Consider the following 9,981-nt stretch of genomic DNA (forward strand, 5'->3'; position numbering starts at 1 on the left):
AAGCAACTCGGTAGAAATGCCCACGTCTACGTAGACGATATTGTGGTCAAGACAGAGAAGCGCGGCATCCTGCTGGAGGACCTCAAAGAAACATTTGCCAACGTGCGCCGATTCCAGATCAAGCTCAACCCCGAGAAATGCGTGTTCGGTGTACCAGCAGGCCAGCTTCTAGGTTTTCTGGTCTCCGAACGCGGCATTGAGTGCAACCCTGTGAAAATCAAGGCCATTGAGAGAATGGAGATTCCCACCAAGTTGCGAGACGTGCAGAAGTTCACTGGGTGCCTGGCCTCCTTAAACCGCTTTATCAGCCGGCTAGGAGAGAAGGCTCTCCCCCTGTACCGACTAATGAAGAAATCCACTCATTTCGAGTGGAATGACCAAGCAGACCAAGCCTTCCATGAGTTGAAGAAGATGCTGACTACTCCACCTGTCCTGGCGGCGCCGACTGAGAAGGAGCCCATGCTCCTCTACATTGCCGTGACTAGCCGAGTGGTCAGTACAGTCGTCGTGGTCCAGCGCCCAGAAGAAGGCCGAGCCCAGCTAGTCCAGAGGCCGGTATATTATCTAAGCGAAGTACTATCCAGCTCAAAGCAAAACTACCCGCACTACCAGAAGATGTGCTATGGAGTGTACATCGCCGCCAAGAAGCTGAAGCCCTACTTTCAAGAGCATCCCATCACAGTCGTATGCACCGCCCCGCTTGCCGAGATCATTGGCAGTCGGGATGCATCCGGTCGGGTGGCTAAATGGGCCATTGCGCTGGCGCCTTACACAATCTTCTACCAGCTTGGGAGCCGGCATCGTCCCCACCTCTCCCAAAGGCGACAAACTCAGATACACGCTGCAAATCCACTTCGTCGCCTCCAATAACGTGGCCGAGTACGAGGAGCTCATACACGGGCTCCGGCTAGCCAAAGAGCTCGGCATACGCCGGATCCTGTGTTATGGTGACTCAGACTTGGTGGTCCAGCAGTCATCTGGCGACTGGGACGCCAAGGATGCAAACATGGCGAGCTATCGATTCCTCGTCCAGCAGATCAGTGGGTAATTCGAAGGGTGTGAGTTCCTTCACGTGCCATGGGTCGACAACGACCAAGCAGATGCCCTGGCACGGATCGGGTCCACCCGACAGGCTATACCAACCGGTGTCTCTCTCCAGCGCCTCCTCAAACCGTCTATCAAGCCGTCTCCAGAGTCGGACTCTATCTTCGTACCGCCTGCCCCCGATGCAGCCGGATCCGACTGGAGGAACCCAGCAGGTGGCTCGGGGACTTCGACAGGCGACCCGGGGACATCTGAACCCGGCCCGGGGACTGCAGCAGTCGGCTCGGGGACTGCAGCGACACAAGAAGCGGTGGCCGACTCCAACTCTCCACCACCCAACTCACCCACCCGAGTCACAGTAGCCGTACTGACAGTAGAAGAAGTCACAGCTTCATCATGGGCCCAGCCCATCCTCAACTTCCTAGTCAACAGAGAGCTGCCGACTGATGAGATCTCGGCAAGACTAGTGCAACGTCGAGCCGGAGCATATGCAATAATAAACAGAGAACTTGTCAAGCGCAGCGTCACCGGAGTCTTCCAGCGCTGTGTCGAGCCAGAGAATGGTGTGGCAATCCTCAAGGATATCCACCAAGGCGAATGCGGCCACCACGCAGCCTCAAGATCACTTGTGGCCAAAGCCTTCCGCCACGGTTTCTTTTGGCCGACTGCTTTGGAAGATGCCAAAGAGATAGTCAAAAACTGCAAAGGATGCCAAGTCTTCAGCTCCAAGCAACACCTGCCGGCTTCTGCACTCAAGACCATCCCCCTCACCTGGCCCTTTGCCGTCTGGGGGCTGGACATGGTGGGCCCATTCAAGACAGCCCGCGGCGGCTTGACACATCTGCTGGTCGCCGTGGACAAATTTACCAAGTGGATCAAAGCGAAGCCGATCAAGAAGCTGAACGGGCCGACTGCCGTGACATTCATTGCCGACATCACTACTCGGTACGGCGTGCCGCACAGCATCATCACCGACAACGGCACAAATTTTGCCAAAGGAGCACTGGCACGTTTCTGCGCGACGCAGGGTATCCGACTGGACTTAGCGTCTGTTGCCCACCCGCAGTCAAACGGCCAGGTCGAGCGAGCAAATGGACTCATCCTCTCCGGCATCAAGCCCTGACTGGTCGTACCACTGGAGCGATCGGCCGGCTGCTGGCTCGATTTGCTGCCGGCTGTCCTCTGGAGTCTGCGTACTACCCCTAACAAGTCAACCGGCTTCACTCCGTTCTTCCTTGTATATGGTGCCGAGGCTGTCATCCCAACCGACATCGAGTTCGACTCGCCTCGGGTCACCATGTACACGGAGGCGGAGGCCAAGGAAGCGCGAGAAGACGGCGTCGACCTGCTGGAAGAAGGTCGGCTGTTAGCACTCAGCCGGTCCGCCATCTACCAGCAGGGTTTGCGCCGTTACCACAACCGCAAGGTCAAGCCAAGATCTTTCCAAGAGGGCGACCTTGTGCTTCGGCTGATCCAGCGAACAGCCGGCCAGCACAAGCTCTCGGCCCCTTGGGAAGGCCCTTTCGTCATCAGCAAGGCACTAGGCAACGACTCCTACTACCTGATCGACGCACAAAAACCAAGAGCACGCAAGAGGGATGATTCCGGCAAGGAGTCGGAGCGACCATGGAACGCGAACCTCCTGAGAAGATTTTACAGTTAAAAGCAGTATGTAACATGCTACCTTTTTGTATTAAGTACGAAATAACGGGCCCCCCGAGGAGCACTCGGGGACTGCCCTCCTTTATCTATGAATGACGAGTGTCATATTCATGAATGTATTATTACATTTGATTTTCTGTCTGGCACCGGGTTCGACTAGTCGGCCCGGGGACTGGCCGCCTTAAGTTATATTAAAGTTCTACCTGAAGTCAGACAAGTAGTGTGCCGGCACCCGAGCCCTCTCTTGTTGAAAGTCGCAGCTCGAAGAACCGACTGTCCGACTGGCAAGAGCCAAAGGCAGAAAGGATGCCCACATGAAAAACGGCTAAGGACTAACGAACTTGTATAACGCAAAGACGGCCTCCAACCATGCTTGCCGGCTGTCAAAACAGCCGGCTGGCTGGCCTCCCAATCACTTCGCTATAATCCAACAAAGCTAGAGTACTTGCCCTCCCAACTGGCCAAGCACTTCTCCAGCCACAGATTGCAGAGCAACTGTCCGATTGGGGAGGCGACAACCAAGGGAGGGCGGCAAAGGAAACAGCAGAAGGATGAAAAGCATAGAACAAGGGAAAGCCAAACACATGCATAATTATATTTACACATAAGGCCCCCAACAGGCCGGTAATCAATATAGTTCGAATACACCCCCAGTGGGTGGAATTGTGCAAACCTAACAAAATACTGTTCCAAGAGTGGTAAAACAGGAGAATAGAGGCAACAGACTATACTAAGGGCGCAGTGTGGGAGCCGGGTTGGTCGGTGGAGACGGCGCCACCGGCTGGAGGAGTGGCCGGCTGGCGGGTCTCGGCTTGATCATCGCCGGCTGCAGACGGTGCACCCGCGCGTGCCTTGTTGCTGGAGGCACGGTCAAGCTAAGGCTGACCGGCCGCTCCACCATCTGGCCCGGCGTATTCACCCTCGTCCTCCTCCTCCTCGCCCTCGTCGCTGGAGTCGATCTCCTCTGCTGAGTCCTCGCCGTCTGCCGGGTTCAGCCCGAACCACTCCTCCGGCTGGGCAACACCGTTGTCCTCCACCTCAGGAGCGAAGGCGCTGGTGTCGGTGTAGTCGGCGATCGCCGAAGCCCGCTGGATGATAGCCGGCCGCGCCGGCTCCAGCTCCGTGTCGGCCTCCTGCCGCCAGGTGGCCAGCTGGTCCAGACTCAGCTCGGGATACCAGGCCTTGGCGAACTCCAGCGCCCGCCTGGCGCCGGACCGAGCCGCCGAAGCCTTCCAGGCCTCGAAGCGGCCGACCGCCACCTCCAGCCAGTCGGCAGTCCGACTAGGGGTGCGGGGAGTCACTTCACCAGGCCAGAGAGCGGCCAACACCTGCGCCCCAACACGCTGAAACCGGCGAAGCAGGCGATGAGCCGGCTGGAGGCGGGCCTGGATCGCCAAGAGCTACTCCTCCAGCGACCGGCGAGCGTTTGGTGCGATCTCGGCGCCAGCCGGCCTTTGTGCCTCGTAGTGGGCCTCGACGACCTGGTTGCCTGTGGTAGAGTAGCCAGGGAAGTACTCCGCGCAAGGAAGAAAGAGAAAGAAGAGAAAAACACCAAGTCAGAAAACAAGCTAAAACGGCAAGCGGCAAGCAAGGACGAAGAGGAAGGCGGCCTACCGTCAACCAAGTCTTCGATCTGGACATAGCCGTTGATCAGCGTCTGCTTCGCTTCGGCCCAGCTGGCCGCCTCTGTCTCATACTCGGCTTGGAAGGCGGCCTTGCTGTCCCGCACCGCCTTCAGGGCCGCCCTGTGGCTCTCCTCCTGGTTGGCCAACCTCTTGGCCAGGCGGTCACGCTCCTGTGCCAAGGCGGCAAACTCGGCCTCCTTAGCGCGGAGGGCGGCCCTAGTCTCGCCCAGCTGCTCCCTTAGATTGGCGTTGGCCGCTGCATGGATGGCAGAAAAGAAAGAAGCAATAAGGAAGAAGTCGTCAAGGAAGATCCGACCCGACTGCTCAGCAGTCGGCCCGAATCTCGGGGACTACACCCAGTGGGTGCGCTGACGCGCCCCCACGTGAGATAAAAGATGAAGCACTTACCCCGGCTCTCAGATAGGTCAGCAGTCTTCTGGGTCAGCTCCCGAGCCTGGAAGTTGAAGGCAGCCGCGCGGAGGTTGTGGTAGTCCTGCAAGTCAGGCAGAGGAGCGAATGAGAACAAGAATAGCAAAACAAGGCCCGCTAGGAAGTTCCAAGCCGCCTGCTCAGCAGCCGACTCGGAACTCGGGGACTACACCCAGTGGGTGCGCTGACGCGCCCCCATGGAAGAAACCAAGATCAAAAAAGCAAAGACAAGAAGACTAACCCGAATGGCCGCCCGCGTCGCAAGGAACTCGTCATTATATTTCCTCAGCGCCGCAGCCTGGGCTTGAAGCCGGTTCCGGACGTCCTGCGCGGCCACGTTCACCACAGCCGTCCCTCCACCCGGCGTCCACCCCGAGCTGGCGCTGGCCGCCTTCATGTCCTGGGCCGACGAGCTGGAGCCCGCGGCCTTCTGCGGCTCCGATGCAGCCTTCCCTGCGCGCTGGCGCGATGGCGTCTGGACCACCAGATCAGTCCTCGCGGCCGGCTCGCCCCGGCCGATTGTGCAGGCGGCAAGTTAGGCCGGCCGCCTTGGGTCGCCCCAGTCGGCGGGGCCGGTGCTGCCTCCCTCTCCGGGATGACGACGTCGTCCTCCCTCTCCAATCCCGGCTGGTCACCGCCGTCTTCTTCTGGCGGGGGCTCTGGGGCCTCAGGCGCCACGACACGCAGAGGGGTGACAAGCAAGGCCCCCTCCGCCATCGCCGCGGCCGCAGCCTCCGCTTGGGCCTTAAACGCTGCATCGGCGCGCGCCTTCGCCGCCTCCTCCTCCTGCGCCGCCTTGGCGGAGGCCGCCCTTAACTCCTCTGCCTCTCGCTCCTCCCGCGCGTTTCGCTCCGTCGCCGCCTAAAGCTCGGCACGGGGGTCCATGCGGCGAGTGGTGCTCCCGGATCCTCCCGGCGATCCAACGACGGAGGCGGCAGCAACCCGCTCGAGCGACAGTGGAGCCCTGATTTTTTGAGAAAGGACAAGGATTCAGGAACTACCAGAGAAAAGAAGAAAGAATACACGAAGGAGTATACACTTACGCCGACACCGTCTGCGGCTGCTTCACCGCCTTGCGGAAGCGGGCCGCCTTCGCGGCCGCCTCATCCCGCCTGGTCGCCGCTGCCCCGCCCTTGGGCTTCTTTGGCCGACTGCCGAACAAGCCCGACGTGGCACGACGCTTCTGCCCGCCGCCCCGAGCAGGCGGCGCGGCGGAGGAACCCGCGCTGTGGCCAGACGCCGGCTGGCGGCGTGGGACGACTTCCGCCTCGTCGTCATCCGGCCAGTCGTCGAAGCTGACTCCAAGCCCGGAGCCGCCTGCCTCGCCGCCGGCTTGGCCGCCACCCGCCTCGGTGTTGTCATCCATGGCGGCCGCCCCCAAGTCGGGGTCCTCCAGGTCGTGCTCCGTCCGGTCGGGGAGGAATCGGCGCTCCGCCTCCGACCCGCCTGCAGGCCGAAGGAGAGGGCTCTGCCGAGACGTGCCGACTGGTCAGAGTCGGCCAAAAGGAACTCAGCGACAAAACTAAGAGAAGAAAGGGAAAAAGAGAACATACCGTGGGCGGCGGATGTGCCCGAGAATATGGCTCCTTGCCAAACTGGCATTCTGCGGAGAGCTTGCAGTTCGCAAGGTAATTCACCATATGGGCCACCTCGTCGTGCGGCATGTCCTTGGTGCACATCCGACTCGGATCGAGCTGGCCGCTCATCTGACAGATCAGGTGAGGGCGGCTCTGAAGCGGAAGAACCCGGCGCGCGACGAAGGCGGCCAGCAAGTCGGACCCAGTCAGGCCCTCCGACTGGATAATCACCCGCAGTCGGGCGACGGCCGCGGCTCCAGCCGGCGTCAGCGTCACGGCCCGATAGGACCACTGGGGCCGCCTACCCGCCGGCGGGCCGGCTACATAAGACGGCAAATTGACGTAGTCGCCTTGCGGGGCGACGTTCTTCACGTAGAAGTATGACTTCTGCCAGAGCTTCACCGACTGGATTAGCGTGATGACGGGGAAGGGGTTGTCGACTGCCACCCTCCACATCGCGATGAAGGCGCCACTCAGGGCCGGCACGCCCTGCATACGCGTGCCCAGCTTGGACTGGAAGAACTACCCCAGAGCTCGAGGGTGGGGAGAACGCCAAGATAGCCTTCGCACAAGGTGATGAAGGCGGACAGCAGCACCACCGTGTTCGGGGTGAGGTGGTGCGGCTGGAGTTGATAGAATTCGAGGAAGGAACGGAAGAAAGCACTCGCTGGCAAGCCGATGCCGCGCGGGAAATGCGAGCGGAAGACCACCCGCTCGCCTTCCTCCGGCTCCGGCGTGATCTCCTTCTCAGGCGCGAGACGGACCCGCACCTTATCCGCGCCGGGCAGCCGCCGCGTCTTGCGGAGGAACTCGACGTGGTCCATATGGACGTTGGAGCCGTCCTAGTCCCCGCCGTACTACATGGCGGCGTGAGGCCGACAAGAATGAGTGCGGCGGCGGGGAAAAGAATGGTGGGACGGCGCGGCGGCGAGGCGCTGCTGTGAGGGAAAGCAGGAGGAAGAAGATGGCGGAGAGGAGAGGAGCGTGCGAGCGTCTGCCGCTTCCCCTCCTCCCCTACTTATAGCCTCGTGCGGCAAAGCCGAGGAGGCGAGGCGTGGGGGGGACGGGGGATTAACTGCACCCACTCCCCCACGTCCTGCGATTACTACGCCCTAAAGACAGTGCGGAAACCGCCGCCGGAAGACGTGCGGACGGCTTTGGGCCGCAAAGAATCCGCGCCTGGGCCTAGGCGTAGGAGTGGTGGGCCCTTGGCCTGCGGCGGCGTCTTGTCACGCGCGTGGGTTGGCAGGCTCTCTTCAACTAGGGGATGCCACATGGTTCGCAGGCGGCGAGCGGCCGGCCCGCAGCCCGGCGCACGCGCCAACAGACTCTCGCCTTCCGACTTTAAAAATTTCGCCAAGACGGCATGCCCAACCGGAGCCGGCTCCCAGCTGCTGGCTCGTCAAGATAAGAAGCTGCCTGAGCTTCTCGACCTCCACTCAACCTCGAAGCCCAATCAGCTTCGGGGACTACTGTCGGAGTAAATGGCCACGGGTAGCCTAACCGACTCCCCCTGGCTCTTCGAAAAATTATCAGGCCATTCGAGCCTTCAAGCATACAAAGCATAGGGCCGCCTTCCCCCGGCCGGCTATCCCTAGGGCCGACTCCAAGAAGGAGACCCAGTCTCAGAAAACCTCCCCCAAGAAAGATACGAGGTAGCCGACTCCAGGAAGCCGGCCCCAAGAGGACCGACTCCCAGAAGCCGGCCATGAAGAAAGCCGACTCCCAGAAGCCGGCCAAGACTGCACCCACTAAGACTGTACCCACATAACGGTGATAGGATGGGGCGTGGCCGCAGTACAGCCCACTACGCCCGAATCCCGGAACAGGCATGGCCACAGGGCACCGTACGGGCCAGCCATCCCCCGTCCGGCGCGGCACTGTAGCCATGTTGGCCCCGACGTCACCCACGACAGGTGCCAGAACGGCCCGCGGGCGGCAGGCCCCTTTGCCAGGGAGACATCTGGAGACGGCCCGGCCTCCTCTAGTCGGCCAGGGATGTGGCCGGCTCCCAATAGCCGGCTACCTCCCTCCCTCGAAGCATGCGCCCTATTAAGGAGACAAGACGAGGTAAGGCTATAGTGAGAGCTTGCAAGACGGCGACACTTTAGCCATGCTTACCTCGACAAAGCCCTCGTCATCAGAGGCGAGGCAACAGTAACCAGCCGCCAACAAAGCCCCCATGCGGTGGGGCCGGCGTGCCGGTCAAGAAGCCGGCAGCCGGCGGGACCCACCAGTCGACGGGCCCCAATGACCGGCGGAGAAGCCGGCAAGCATAGACACTGATGGCTGGGGCCCGCGCCCAGCCGGATTACCATTGTACCCCTGGGGGTAGGCCTATATAAACCCCCGGGACACCCATGCAAAGGGTTGGTCTCATAGAATTACACACACCACACAGAGAGAAAAGGAGAACTAGCCTTGCCTTTCTTCTCCCTCTAACCCGATAGCTCAAGGAGCACTTGTAGCTACTTGTCTTGATCTAGTGATCATGCGGAGACCCCGCAGAGCAGGACTAGGGGTGTTATCTCCACGGAGAGCCCCGAACCTGGGTAAGATTCGCCGGCGTGCATGTCTTCGCCTCATCCCGTTTGCAGGCACCGGCGACGTCTTACTGGCTCCCACAATGATAAGCAACCCGTTGGCATATGTGGCACCTACCACCCGACATTTGGCGCCCACCGTGGGGCCAGGTGCACCGTCGTCCGGGGACCTGTTCTCGATGGGAACCCTTTTCCTCCCCCGCGAGCGCAGCCAGCCCGCTGCACCCGATGGCGCTTGCCCCGACGCGCTGCAAGGTGTTGACGACGCCTGCGCAGCGAGCTGCCTCGCCGATCTTCCTGGCGAGGCTCACATCTCCGACGAGCCCGCATCCGACACAGGCACGGACTACATCGAGAGTCGTCTCGTCAGCCTCCTCGACAAACTCCATGTGTCCAGCGAGCTCGCTATAGACTTGGAGTCGGTCGGCTCCACCGACCCGATGCTTGTCGACTCTGACATGGCATCGCTCGACGCCTGCCCCTCCGACGTGGTAGTCTTCAACGACCCTCTCCCCCGAGCTGACAGCGGTAGCAGCGCTGTCACTGAGGTGCTGGTCATCAGCCACGTCGCCGACTCGGGCGAGAACGCCCACGACGCCCTGCAAGCGGCGATGCATGACTTGTCCATCCACATCCCGGCCGACCACGACGCCGAGACCCTGGAGGCACGCCGCCTCGCCCTCATCGCGGAAGGCCAGAAGATAGCCTCCATGAGACGCCTCACCGAGGCTCACCAGCGCGAAGTCGACCGCGCCACCTTGTCAATAAGCGCGGTGCGGCCATCGCCAGCATGCTGGGGGCAGACCGCCCTGTGTACGCCACCCCGCTCGAGAATCTGCGAGCCGCTCAGGCGGCCGCTGAAGAGCTAAATGGGCTGGGGGCTGATGAGCTCCCATACATGACAAGGCGAATCCAAGAGCTGATCGACGCAGCCGCAGAACGGCACGAAGCCGGCGCCCACGCTGAGAGTCCTCCCCCACGCCGAGAGCACGCCGCGACATCCCGGTCGCCGTCTGCGAGCGGCGCCCGCGCTAGGAAAGACAAGGAGCCGGCTGCTAGCCGCAGCCGGACTCGGATCACCATAGACCGCGACGCGGAAGG

Source organism: Triticum aestivum, chromosome 2D (genome assembly GCF_018294505.1).
Source record: "Triticum aestivum cultivar Chinese Spring chromosome 2D, IWGSC CS RefSeq v2.1, whole genome shotgun sequence".
In the NCBI taxonomy this organism is placed as follows: Eukaryota; Viridiplantae; Streptophyta; class Magnoliopsida; order Poales; family Poaceae; genus Triticum; species Triticum aestivum.